At 43.6% G+C, this 13,065-nt stretch overlaps 1 protein-coding gene across 1 annotated transcript in view; it reads right to left on the bottom strand.

Moving 5' to 3' along the window:
- Positions 1-13,065, bottom strand: part of LOC121278831 (N-terminal EF-hand calcium-binding protein 1-like) — a 273,038-nt gene that overhangs the window by 38,031 nt on the left and 221,942 nt on the right. The window lies entirely within an intron of this gene.

Below are 13,065 nucleotides of genomic sequence, written 5' to 3'. Positions count from 1 at the left end.
CAGTGAAGGAACGGTAATATATTTCCAAGTCAGGAGGTGAGTGGCTCGGAGGGGAACGTCCAGGTGATGCTTTTCCTATCTACCTGCTGCCCTTGTCCATCTAGATGGTAATGGTCGTGGGTTTGGAAGGGACTGTGTATGGAACCTTGGTGAATTCCTGCAATGCATCTTGTAGATGGTACACACTGCTGCTACTGTGTGTTGGTGGTGCGGGGAATGAATGTTTGTGCATATGGTGCCAATCAAGCGGGCTGTTTTGTCCTGCATTGTGTCAAGCTTCTTGACCGCTGTGGGAGCTGCACTCATCCAGGCAAGAGGGGAGTATTCCATCACATTCCTGACTTGTGCCTTGTAGATGGTGGACAGGCTTTGATGAGCCAGGAGGTGAGTTACTTGTCAAAGGATTTCTCGCCCTAACCTGCTCTTGTAGCCATAGTATTTATACAGCTAATCCAGTTCAGTTCCTGGTCAATGGTAACCCACAGGATGTTGATAATGAGGTATTCAGTGATGGTAATGCCATTGAACATCAAGGGGCAGTGATTAGATTCTCTATTGTTAGAGATGGTCATTGCCTGGCACTTGTGTGGCACGAATGTTACTTGCCACTTATCAGTCCAAGCCTGGATATTGTCCAGGTATTGCTGCATTTGCCCATGGACTGCTTCAGTATCAGAGGAGTCGCGAATGCTGCTGAACATTGTGCAATCATCAGCGAACATCCCCACTTCTGACCTTATGATGGAAGGAAGCTCATTGATGAAGTAGCTGAAGATGGTTGGGCCAAGGACACTACCCTGTGAAGTGATGTCCTGAGGCTGAGGTGGCTGACCTCCAATAACCACAACCATCTTCCTTTGTGCTTGGTATGAATCCAACCAACAGAGAGTTTTCCCCCGATTCCCATTGACTCTAGTTTTGCTAGGACTTCTTGATGCCACACTCGGTCAAATGTGCCCTTAACGTCAAGGGCAGTCACTGTCACCTCAACTTGGGAGTTTATCTCTTTATCCGTTTTTGTACCAAGGCTGTAATGACGTCAGGTGTTGAGTGGCTCTGGCGGAACCAAAGCTGGGCATCAGTGAGCAGGTTATTGCTAAGCAAGTGCCGTTTGATAGCAATGTTGATGATCCCTTCCATTACTTTATTGATGATCAAGAGTAGACTGATGAGGCAGTAACTGGCCAGGTTGGATTTGTCCTTTTTGTGTATGGACATACCTGGGCAATTTTCCACATAGCTGGGTAGATGCCAGTGTTGTAGCTGTACTGGAACAGCTTGGCTAGGGGCGCAGCAAGTTCTGGAGCTCAAGTCTTCAGTACTATTGTCGGAATATTGTCAGGGCCCATAGCCTTTGCACTATCGAATGCCTTCAGTTGTCTATTGATATTACGTGGAGTGAAATGAATTGGCTGAAGACTGTGATGCTGCAGATCTCTAGAGGAGGCCGAGATGGATTATCTACTCAGCACTTCTGGCTGACGATTGTAGCAAATGTTTCAGCCTTATCTTTTGCATTGATGTGTTCGGCTCCCCCATCATTGAGGATGGGGATATTTGTACAGCCTCCCCCTCCAGTGAACTGTTTAATTGTCCACCACCATTCACCACTGGATGTGGCAGGACTGCAGAGCTTAGATCTGATCTGTTGGTTGTGGGATCAGTTAACTCTATAACTTGCTGCTTATGCTGTTTGGCATGCAATTTATATATTTTAGCTGCACTAGGTTGACATCTCATTTTTAGGTATGCCTGGTGCTGCTCCTGGCATGCCTTCCTGCACTCTCCATTGAACCAGTGTTGATCCCCTGGCTTGACTGTAATGGTAGAGTGGGGATATGCCAGGCCATGAGGTTACAGATTGTGTTCGACTACAATTCTGCTGCCAATGGCACAGTGCCTTATGGTTGCCAGTCTTGACTTGCTATATCTGTTCTCAATCTATCCTATTTAGCATGGTGGTAGTGCCACACAACATGAAGGAGGAAATCCTCAATGTGAAGGTGGGATTTCATCTCCAGAAGGACTGTGCTGTGGTCACTCCTACTGATACTGTCATGTACAGATGCATTTGTGGCAGGCAGATTGGTGAGGATGAAGTCAAGTACTTCTTTCCCTTTTGTTGGTTCCCTCACCACCTGTTGCAGACCCAGTATAGCATCCAAGTCCTTTAGGACTCAGCTAGCTCAGTCAGTAGTGGTGCCACCCAGCCACTTTGGTGATGGACATTGAAGTCCCCCACCCAGAGTACATTCTGCGGCCTTGCCACCCTCAGTGCTTCCTCCAAGTGGTGTTCAATATGGAGGAGTATTGATTCATTGGCTGAGGGAGGACAGTATATTTGACCTGATTCCATGAGACTTCACTGGGTCTGGAGTTGATGTTGAGGACTCCCAGGGCAACTCCCTCCCTCCGTGCCACGACCTCTGCTCGTGTTTGGTGGTGTCTGAGACATTATCTGTAAAATATGATTCCGTGAGGATGTTGTTTGACTAGTCCGTCAGAAATTTTGGCACTAGCCCCCAACTGTTAGTAAGGAGGACTTTGCACACAGGGCTGGGTTTGCCATTGTCGTTTCTGGTGCTGAGGTCGATGCAGAGTGGTCTGTCCGGTTTCATTCCTTTGTACAACTGTGTGGCTTGCTAGGTCATTTCAGAGTCAACCACATTGCTGTGGGTCTGGAGTCACATGTAGGCCAGACCAGGTACGGATCAGATTTCCTTCCCTAAACGGCATTCGTGAAGCAGATAGGCTTTTACAACAATCGATGATGGTCATTATTAGACTTTTAATTGCTGAGTTTTATTAAATTCAGATCCCACCATCTACCATTGCAGGATTCGAACCGGGGTCCCAAGAGTATTATCCTGGGTCTCTGCGTTACTAGTCCAGCAGCAATATCAATACACCATTGCCTCCCCGTGCTAGAACTGCAGCCAAGCACATTGAAGGTGGGATTTCCTGTCTACTGAGGGGTAGAAGTCCGACCCTCAGCCTGTTTACCCCACCCCAGTGTGTTATCGCTGTCAGGTAGGCTTTTAAAAGTTAGCCCATTCGGGATCAACTTTCCTTCTGCGATGGGGGGTTTGGGGGGGTGTGGGGCGGGAGATAGCAAGCAGACAACCCCCCTCCTATCAAATCCAGCCCCATGTTTTAATGGTTACAGCTCTGAGCCTTTCTGAGGGAGAAATAACTGCCCTGGGCACACACCCCTCCCATCGTCATGAACAGCATGTACCATGAGGCTCCACAGGTGGTGTATCTATTGGAGGGTGAACACCTTGGGATCTGTCTTGAGAGTTTGGCATTTCACTCAATTTGCCAGAGCGTATGAATTCATTGTACCTTTTCTTACACTGAATCCAGGATTGGCTAATGAGATTTCTGCCACTGACAGCCTTGTTCATCATTCAAGGCAAAGATGACTATGTTCATCATCTGGTGTGTTTGGTGTTGTTCCAGTGGGTATGTAGGTGACTGCTAAGGCTGATCTGCACCCAGAAGGCTCTGCTGCAAAAAGGACAGGATAGCGCAGGTGACTGAAGTTTAGGTGAGTTGCTGGCTCAGTACTTCCTCTCCTTGCGTTTTCTCTCTGCCTTTGATATACGAACAATTTCAAAGGACGTTATAATCGCAAACTTTTCTGGCCTGATTTTTATGGCATTTTTATTTGTTTGTTTGAGTCTCCCTTGCTCGCTATTGATCTGGCCCACACCTGGTCACTTGCCTTTCCTGACTGAGCTAATCCTGCGCTAGTACTCTGGATGCACTGTTCCACTCACTGAACTGACAGGCTATGAGTTGCAATCTCAGCATGAGGGATCCATCTTCTTACCAGCTCTTTATTTGAGTACCAGCTAGGCGCTGTGTCTTCAAAGATTTTCTTCACAGTCATCTGCTGCATTTTAAATCTTTGAGAGTATGCCTCAATCCATGAGGTTTAAACATAGCTCTGGAACATTGTCATTCCAAAATACCCACATTAGAGAGTTAAATTCAAGATTTGTGAGTACAAAATTCTTCTCGAAGCTTGAAGCCAACTGGTACTGGTCTGTATATCTTATGGAGAAGCCCAAGAGCTTACTACATTTCATACCCCCTTCAAACAATACTGTTTTCAACAACTTCCTTTCAGGCTATCTGTCAGCCAGAATCTATTTCAGGCTCACATGGGTTGCATTAGTTGTGCTGTACCAGGGTGCATCTGTATCACAGATAACATAGTAGTTGTGGAAAGAACAAAGCAGGAATATGACCACAATCTGCAGTTACTGATGCAAGCAGCATGTAATGAAGGTTTGTGTTCAACAGTCTGAAATGCGACATAAATGTGCAGCAGATCAATTTCTCTCGGTTCTCTTTATCCCAGTGCTGGAATATATCCCTGTCCAAGTGAAATAAAGGACATTAAGGCCATGCCAACTCTTCAAGAATAGGTGATCTTTGAAGGTGTCTAGGTCTCTTCAATTTCTTGTCTCCGTACATTCCCAATTTCGCTCAAAAATCTTCATTGTGAACAGAATTGGTGAGAAAGAATGTGTCTTTCCTGTGGCACGAAGACCACCAATATCTCTTCAAAGCATTGAAACAGTCTTTATCAGAAGCATTGACATTACAATTTTATGATTCTAGGGAGAAAACTACCTTGGAGATAGATGCCTCACAGAAAGGCCTGGGAATATGCATACTACAAAAAGGCAAACTGATTACATTTGCACCAAAATCTCTGTCCATAATGCAATCTAGTTACTCCAACATTGAGCGGGAAACATTAGCTTTAGTGTTTGGAATCATGCGTTTTCATATCTATCTATTTGGCAAAAGAATTGTGCTAGAGACCAACCACAAATCATTGGAGATGATTTTGTGAAAACCGTTGATCAGTGCACCACCAAGATTGCAATGTCTCTTGATAAAGATTCAAGGTTATGACTGTGAGATTAGATACAAGCCAGGTAACTTGACAATCACATCAGGTACACTTAGATTGCCCAACCCAGCGAAAACAGAAGATACTTAGATCGACAATTTGACTTCATTGATATCCTGCGTTCCAATATTGAACTTGAAGTTCTCCAGCTTGATCTGGTATATTTTGTGTGACACAAATGCCAGCAGTTACAGGAAGAAATGGTGAAAGATTTGACACTGCAGAAACAGTGGCAAACCATCATCGATTCAGTATGTCCATGAACATGAGAGGCCATTTTAGCTTTATCAGGACAAGCTAGGCATCTCCCAGGGAGTCATTTCTAAAGGCAGGCAGGTCATCAAGAATCTTTGCGTTCTGATATTGTTCAACAATTTCTTCAATCACACATGGGATAGATCGGATGAGAAGACTTGCAAGAGAGACAGTCAATTGGCCAGGTAAGAACAATGATATTGAAGCTGTTGCACATGCCAAGTCAGCACAAAGCTCATACCCACCCTTGATCCAAAATTGTATCTGACCATTTTCATTTCCATGGCACTGGCTTCATTGTTATCGTCAACTACTTTACTAAATACCCTATTATTTGACAATTGCACAATAAGTCAAGCACAACTGTTGTGCACACACTAAGTGCTATTTTCAGTTTATTTGGCGTGCCTAGAGAGATTATTACTGATAACAGTCTGCAATTTATTGGCAAGCCATTTCAGAATATGTTTGAGGAGGAGAATATCAATCAAACTGCTTCTTCTCCTCATTACCCTAGATCTAACAGTACAGCTGAACGAATGATTCATACAGTGAAATCCGTAATGCTCAAATGTAGACAGACCAAGCAACATCTACACATTGCAATGTTACATCTGAGAGCAACACATTTAAGTGTAACTACTCCATCATCAGCAGAGCTCATGCTGGGCAGACCAGTGGGTACCAATTTACTCAGTCTTACCCATTCTACTTTCTCAGAAACTAGAAAGCAACTTTTAAAACTACAAGAGAAGATGATCAACATGCATGATAAAAATGCAGGTACAGAATTGTCAAGTTTACAATTGAGACAACAAGTTAGCATCCCAGATCCCACAGAAGGTTCGTGGCAACCAGACGAGGTGACAAGGATTTGTTCAGAACCAAGGTCCTATGAAGTCATGAAAGTACAATGGTGAGGCATACCCGCAGACAAATCAGATCCATTCCAGCTATTCACCCAGTGTACCGTCCTATTGCATCTTGGACAAGATCCCAAATGCAACCAAAAACAACATCCAAGAATGACAATCCCACAGTTCACTGCGAGCAATTAAAGAAACCTTCAGACAAGGTTACCATCACAAGATCTGGGCAAACCCGCAGATAACCTTTACACTTTAGAGACTCATAGACTTGTCAGTTCTATGCCCTTATGTATTGTTAGCTAAACGTAAACATGTATTGTAAATATTTATATTTCTTTGGGAGGGGGGAACTATCCTTAAAAAGAAAAGGGGATGTTGTGATATGCCTTTAAGAGATATTAGCATGACAACACTAGAAAGGGAATTTGTCATGTGATCCAATCTTAGTTTCACTTTTGCTTTGAGCAGAGGACACACACAGCTCTGAAGTCTTCAAGTTTTATACCTATGTACAACTGTTCTTATGTGCCTCGTTTAAAAAATAAACACAAATTTTGATGAACGTGTTTACCAAATCCCTTATTAGTGATTTGTGCCTATTATACCATTTTATTTTTTTCACAGGATGTGGCTGTCATTTTTATTGCCCACACCTAATTGCCCTTGAGAAGATGGTGGTGAGCTGCTGCCTTGAACCACTGCAGTCCTTGTGGTGTAGGTACACCCACAGTGCTGTTAGGAAGGGAGTTCCAGGAATTTGACCCAGCGGTCATGAAGGAATGGCAATATGGTTCCAAATCAGGATGGTGTGTGGCTTGGAAGGGAACTTGCAGGTGGTGGTGCTTCCACACATCAGCTGCCCTTGTCCTTCTAGATGGTAGAGGTCACGGGTTTGGAAGGTGCTGTCGAAGGAGCCTTGGTGACTTGCTGCAGCACACCATATAGATGGTGCATATTGCTGCCACTGTGCATCGGTGGTGGAAGAAGTGGATGTTGAAAATGGTGGATGGGGTGCCAATCAAGTGGGTTGCTTTGCATTAGATGGTGTTGAGCTTCTTGAGTGTTTCTTGGAGCTGCACTCATCCAGGCAAGTGGAGAATATTCCATCACACTCTTGACTTGTGCCTTGTAGATGGTGGACAGGCTTTGGGGAGTCAGGAGCTGAGTTACTTTCCACAGAATTCGAAGCCTCTGACCTGCTCTTTTAGGCACATTATTCATATGGTTGGTCCACTTCAAGTTCTGGTCAATGGTAACTCCCAGGATGTTGATAGTGTGGGATTCAATAATGGTAATGCCATTAAATATCAAGGGAAGATGGTAGGGTTCTCTCTTTTGTTGGAGATAGTCATGCCTGGCACTTGTGTGGTGCGAATGTTACTTGCCAGTTATCAGCCCAAACCTGAATGTTGGTCTAGGTCTTGCTGCATATGGGCATGGGCTGCTTAAGCATTCAAGGATTCACGAATGGTGTTGAACATTGTGAAAGCATCAGCGAGCATCCCCACTTCTGACCTTATGATGGAGGGAATGTCATTGATGGAGAAGCTGAAGATGGTTTGGCCCATAGACTACCCTGATGAACTGTTGCATTGATGTCCTGGGGCTGAGATGATTGTTCTCCAACAACCACAACCATTTTCCTTTATGCTAGTTGTGACTCCAACCAGTGGAGAGTTTTCTCCCTGATTCCCATTGACTCCAATTTTTCTAGGGCTCCTTGATGCCACACATAGTCAAATGCTGCCTTGATGTCAAGGGCAGTCACTCTCACCTCATCCCTTGAGTTCAGCTATTTTGTCCCATGTTTGGATTAAGGCTATAATGAGCTCAGGACTGAGTGGCCCTGGTGGTACCCAAACTGAGTGTCAGCTGATTAAGTGTTGTTTGATAGCACTGTCGATGACCCCTTCCATCACTTTACTGACAATTGAGAATAGACTGATGGGGAGGTAATTGGCCAGGTTGGATTTGTCCTGCTTTTTGTGGACAAGGCTTACCTGGGCTGTTTTCCACATTGCTGGGTAGATGCCTGTGTTATAGCTATAGTGGAACAACTTGGCTACAGGCATAGCTAGTTCTGGAGTACAAGTCTTCGGTGTGCTGCTGGAATGTTGTCAGGGCCCATAACCTTTGCAGTATCCAGTACTAAGTGAAGCCTTCAGGGTGGGATCCTTGCTTTCCCTGATATATATTAATGATCTAGACCTAGGCATACAGGGAATAATTTCATAATTTGTGGACAATACAAAATGTGGAAGGACAGTGTAGAACTTCAAAAGGACAGAGACATGTTGGTGGAATGGGCAGATAGGTGGCAGATGAAGTTCGATGCGGAGAAATGTGACGTGATACATTTGGTAGGAAGAACATGGAGAGACAGAATAAAATAAAGTATACTACCCTAAAGGGTGTGCAGAAGCAGAGAGACCTGGGTGTATATGTGCATAAGTCATTAAAGGTGGCAGGACAAGTTGTGAGAGCTGTTAATAAAGCATATAGTTTCCTAGGCTTTTTTAACAGGGGCATAGAGTACAAGAGCAGGGAGGTTATGTTGTTTTTATATAAGACACTAGTTAGACCTCAGTTGAAATATTGTGTATAGTTCTGGGACCACATTTTAGGAAGGATATGAAGGCATTGGAGAGAGTGCAGAAGAGTTTTACGAGAATGGTTCCGGGGATGAGTGACTTAAGTTATGAAGATAGATTGGAGATGTTGGGACTCTTTTCCTTGGACAAAAGAAGACTGAAAGGAGACTTGATAGAAGTATTCAAAACCATGAGGGGCTTGGACAGATTAGACAGGGGGAACCTGTTCCCAGTCATGAAAGGATCAAGAATGAGAGGGAACAGATTTAAAGTAACTGGCAAAAGAAACAAAAGTGAAATGAGAAAAAACTTTTTCACACATTGAGTAGTTAGGGTCTGGAGTGCACTGTCTGAGAGTATGTTGAAGGCAGGTTCAATTGAGGCATTCAAGAGGGAATTAGATGATTATTTGAAAAGAAACAATCTGCAGGGTTATGGGTAAAAGGCAGGAGAATGGAACTGGGTGAAATGCTCATTCGAAGAGCTGGTGGAGACACGATGGGCCGCATGGTTTCCTTGTACACTGCAAAAATTCTGTAATTCTGTGAGTATCCTTGTTGTGCTTCATTTGACTGCCATGACAGTGCACCCTAAACTTAAGCTCTCCATAGAGGATTCACTTTGGTAAGTCAGTGTCAGGCCTTCTGAGTGCATGACCAATCCAACTCAGTTGTGACTGTCTCAGTATGGTGTGGATGTATGGCATGCCAGCTTGAGTGAGCACCTCAGTGTCTGGTATTGTCGTCCTGCCATATGATGTTCAGCTCAAGTGAAAGTGATTTAGCTTCTTGGCATGACATTGGTACATATTTCTGAGCATTGACAGTGGTTGCTATCTCAACCCAGGCCTGCTTTGTTTCTATGGATGGCCCCTTCCTGCCCCACTTTGGAAGGGGACCTCCCTCCTCTCCCTCACAGCTTTCAGCATCACTTCTAGGTCATTGTCAGAAAAATAAGGGACTGCCCTGCCCTGGGTTCCAGGCCTTCGGCACTCCTGAGACATGAAATACTGAGATGCAGCCCAGAGATCAATGAGAGTCTTCTCTTTCTTCCTGTAAAATTGCAGTGCCATGTCATTTGTAGCTAGTTGCTCACAGAGAATTGGATGAACTGGCTTTAGACAACAAAGAATTTGTCGTTTGCTTTAAACATGTTTGTGCAGCCAATTAGCTAATGATACTACTCAGGGCAGTGGTAGCCTGTAAAGATCCACAGTCAAAAGGTTCAGGGTTGTTGTGATCTTCACAGCATCAATGCCCGAGGTGGCCGAAGGTTAGGTTTCAGCATGTAGCCTACCTCATCATGGATTTCTTGGGAATGTTCAGTCTCCAGAAACACTATATTTCATGAACTGGACATAGAAACATCTTGGTCTACATATTCTGGTGTGGGTTATAATCAGATGGATGCAAGGTGTGTAACCATCCCAGCCTCTGTCTTTCATTCCCCTACTACTTTCTGAAAAAACATGATGCAAGGAAGCCCAATATGGAATCTGTTGATTTAATTGGGGGGACATCAAAAAAGGGAATGGCATGACAAAATACATATGCCCTGATATCCCTGGGGTCATAGGGATCCTGCTGAATTTAATGGCAGGACTTCATATTTTTCTTTTGTATCTCACCTAGCGGCCAGCCAAGGGATGGGAAAACCAATGACATTTGTAGCCAGTAACCTATGGTGATGATCTCTGGCAATCAGGAGGTGGGCAGGCTGCAGATTGTGGCAGGGGCTAGAGACAGAGAGGCAGAAAAAAGGCTGGAGGTTTTCTTGGCCAGGAGAGTACATGGCAAACTGATGCAGCAGAGGTTAAATTTTAATTTGGCTCTTAATTATACTGTATATAGCTGATCTAAGTATGCTAATGAGGTGCTCCAAGACAGGATATTTGGACAACAAGCTACCCACTGCCATCAAAATGGTGGCATACACATTGGTTAGGTCACATTTTGCATTTTCTAAGCTTTAGGTCCCTTCCCCACAACCTCTTCCCACCCATCATGGGAGGACTGTTAATATAAACTCCATGGAGAGAGATTTAACTTACCTGACCTTCTGGTAGTGGCAGGATGGGTGGGTGGCCATAGAATGCAGGGAACCTGCAAGTCTGGGTTTCCATGCACACTGTAGAGTTTTAATTCCACAGCATGTGCACGATATCACTGACATCATGTGGCCTAGAGGAGGCCACAGGAGCAGGTAGGTTCACGCCTTGAGAGCTGGAAAATGGGGTGTGGTCAGATCCCCAGGAGTTGGGATCACTGGTCCTAGTGTAGGGGATTGGAGTTAATCCAGGAGTCCCACAGAAGTGGGATGGAGGGGAGTCATGTCTTGAGGTTCTGGGGTGCAGGTCAGAGGCTTGGTTGGAGTACCATGGTTGGGAGGCTTTGGAAACCTGTGGAGGAGATCAGAGGCCGGTGCTGAGGATAGTGGGGAGGGGGGTGCTGGTGCAGTTGAGAGTGAGCTTTGGAGTGTTGGACGCCTAGTAGGGGGAGTGTTTGGGGTATTGGAAATCTCAGTATGCTGAGAGAATGAAGTCAGAGGCCTTGGGAGAGGGAGGTTGGTCGGACTGCACAGAGGTCTAAGGGAGGTCAGAAATCTTGGGCGTGGAGACCAGGGATGACTGGGGTGGGGGGAGGGATGGGCAATAAATCCTGACCTGGACAGCGAAGTCCACATCCCTTGAATGAATTTTTAAAAATGTAGGTAGAAAGGCACATGCCTTTTGATTCAGTGCCTCACCTCGCCTCTCAGAAAACCCTGCCATTCAGTCTTAAATTTTAAATAGCAAATAAAAGCGAGGCACGCAGCCTCATTATATTTAAATTGCCTTCTTGGACAGAGCTCGTTGTTGAAATGTCATTTCTAACTTTTCCCAGTTCTGATGAAAGGGCATCAACATAAAAGGTTAACTGTTCTCCACAGATGCTGCCTGACATTCTGACTTTTCCAGCGTTTTTTATTTTTATCCTTGATATTCAATCCTGGTTCAGTCAGAGCCACTAGGCCCTGGATCTTATTACAGTTTTCACTGAATCATGGGTACTAGTTGAATTTCTGTCATGAGGTAATATTGATGATCAAATGCTGCTTTGATGTCAAGGACAGAGTGTGGTACCAAGGAGCCTTAGTAAAATTGAATTCAAGTGATCAGAGCAAATTCTCTTTTGGGTGGAGTCATACCTCAAAGCACCAAAATGAGCATTGTCATTGTTGAAGGCCAATCACCTGAGCCTTGGAACATTGTTACTTAGCAGTACTAAGACCCAACTATCTTCAATTGCTTCATCAATGGCCTTCTATCCACCAGAAGGTTAGAAATGGGGCTATTCACTAATGATTGTAGTGTTCAGCTTATTTGCAATTTCTCAGATAACAAAGCAATGCATGCCTGCATAAAGCTTCTTTACCACTAACAAGGCATAAGCCAGCAAGGAGTGTGATGGAATAGTCTCCATTGGCTGGATGATCAGCTGCAACAATGCCCAAAGGAGCTTGATGCCAGCCAGGACAAACAATTCCCCCGAACAGCATCCCATTTCTTGAAGAATCTGATGATATAAATTCATATTTTAGATAAGTTTAAATCACTATTTTTTGATAAAGCATTCCATTTTTTCCTCAATGTTAACAAAAGAATCCACCAGTTCTGTTAAACACAAGTGTTGTCTAACTGAAATAAAAAATGAGCAGTTTATATCAGGCAAAAATTCTATTTATATCTTCAATTTGAGGTTTAAGAATTTAATTTCCAGTTTCCTTTGAAATATTTGAGAAAGTAAACAAACTCAAAAATACTCATGAACTGTAGGAGAAATCAATCCACTTCCTCCCAGAGAAACCTCCCGATGCATCCTGAGGAATTTTACAGACTGCACTAATGAGGTTAGGAACTGTCTTTAACTTTCTAGCAATAAGATATTCAGGTGAAGGTCAGACATTTACATCAGATGAAGCCTTTAAGTTAAAATTTTAATGTATTAAAAACAATGAATACATTTAATAATATTGCTACTAAATATGTAACTTTGGCAGGATTTTACATTGCTATTGAAAATGTCAGGTACCAATAAAAATGGCAGGCAAAAAGATTTTTTGTTATTTAATTAGTCTACTTGATTAACTTTTTGCTCTTCCAACAAATTAATAAGAGTGAATTTTATTTAATAAACTTGCATGTTACACAATCAACTGAAAGAAATATTTGACATGGAATAAATTTGTACATCACTCAATTGACTGTAAGAAGTTAAAATATGTAAAAAAAAATTAGCACGCATTTAGAAATTTTAAAAAACTGATGGGAAAGATGAGCCAATTAGAAGTAAATAGAAGAATAGGTACAAAAGCAGTACTATTAAACGTGACAGTATATTATGACAAGGAGTACTTGTTATATGTACAGAAAACGCATGCT

This window comes from Carcharodon carcharias, chromosome 6 (assembly GCF_017639515.1).
Source record: "Carcharodon carcharias isolate sCarCar2 chromosome 6, sCarCar2.pri, whole genome shotgun sequence".
NCBI classification, from domain to species: Eukaryota; Metazoa; Chordata; class Chondrichthyes; order Lamniformes; family Lamnidae; genus Carcharodon; species Carcharodon carcharias.
Note: the sequence above shows the minus strand (reverse complement) of the source record. Positions and strands in the feature narration are given on the sequence as shown.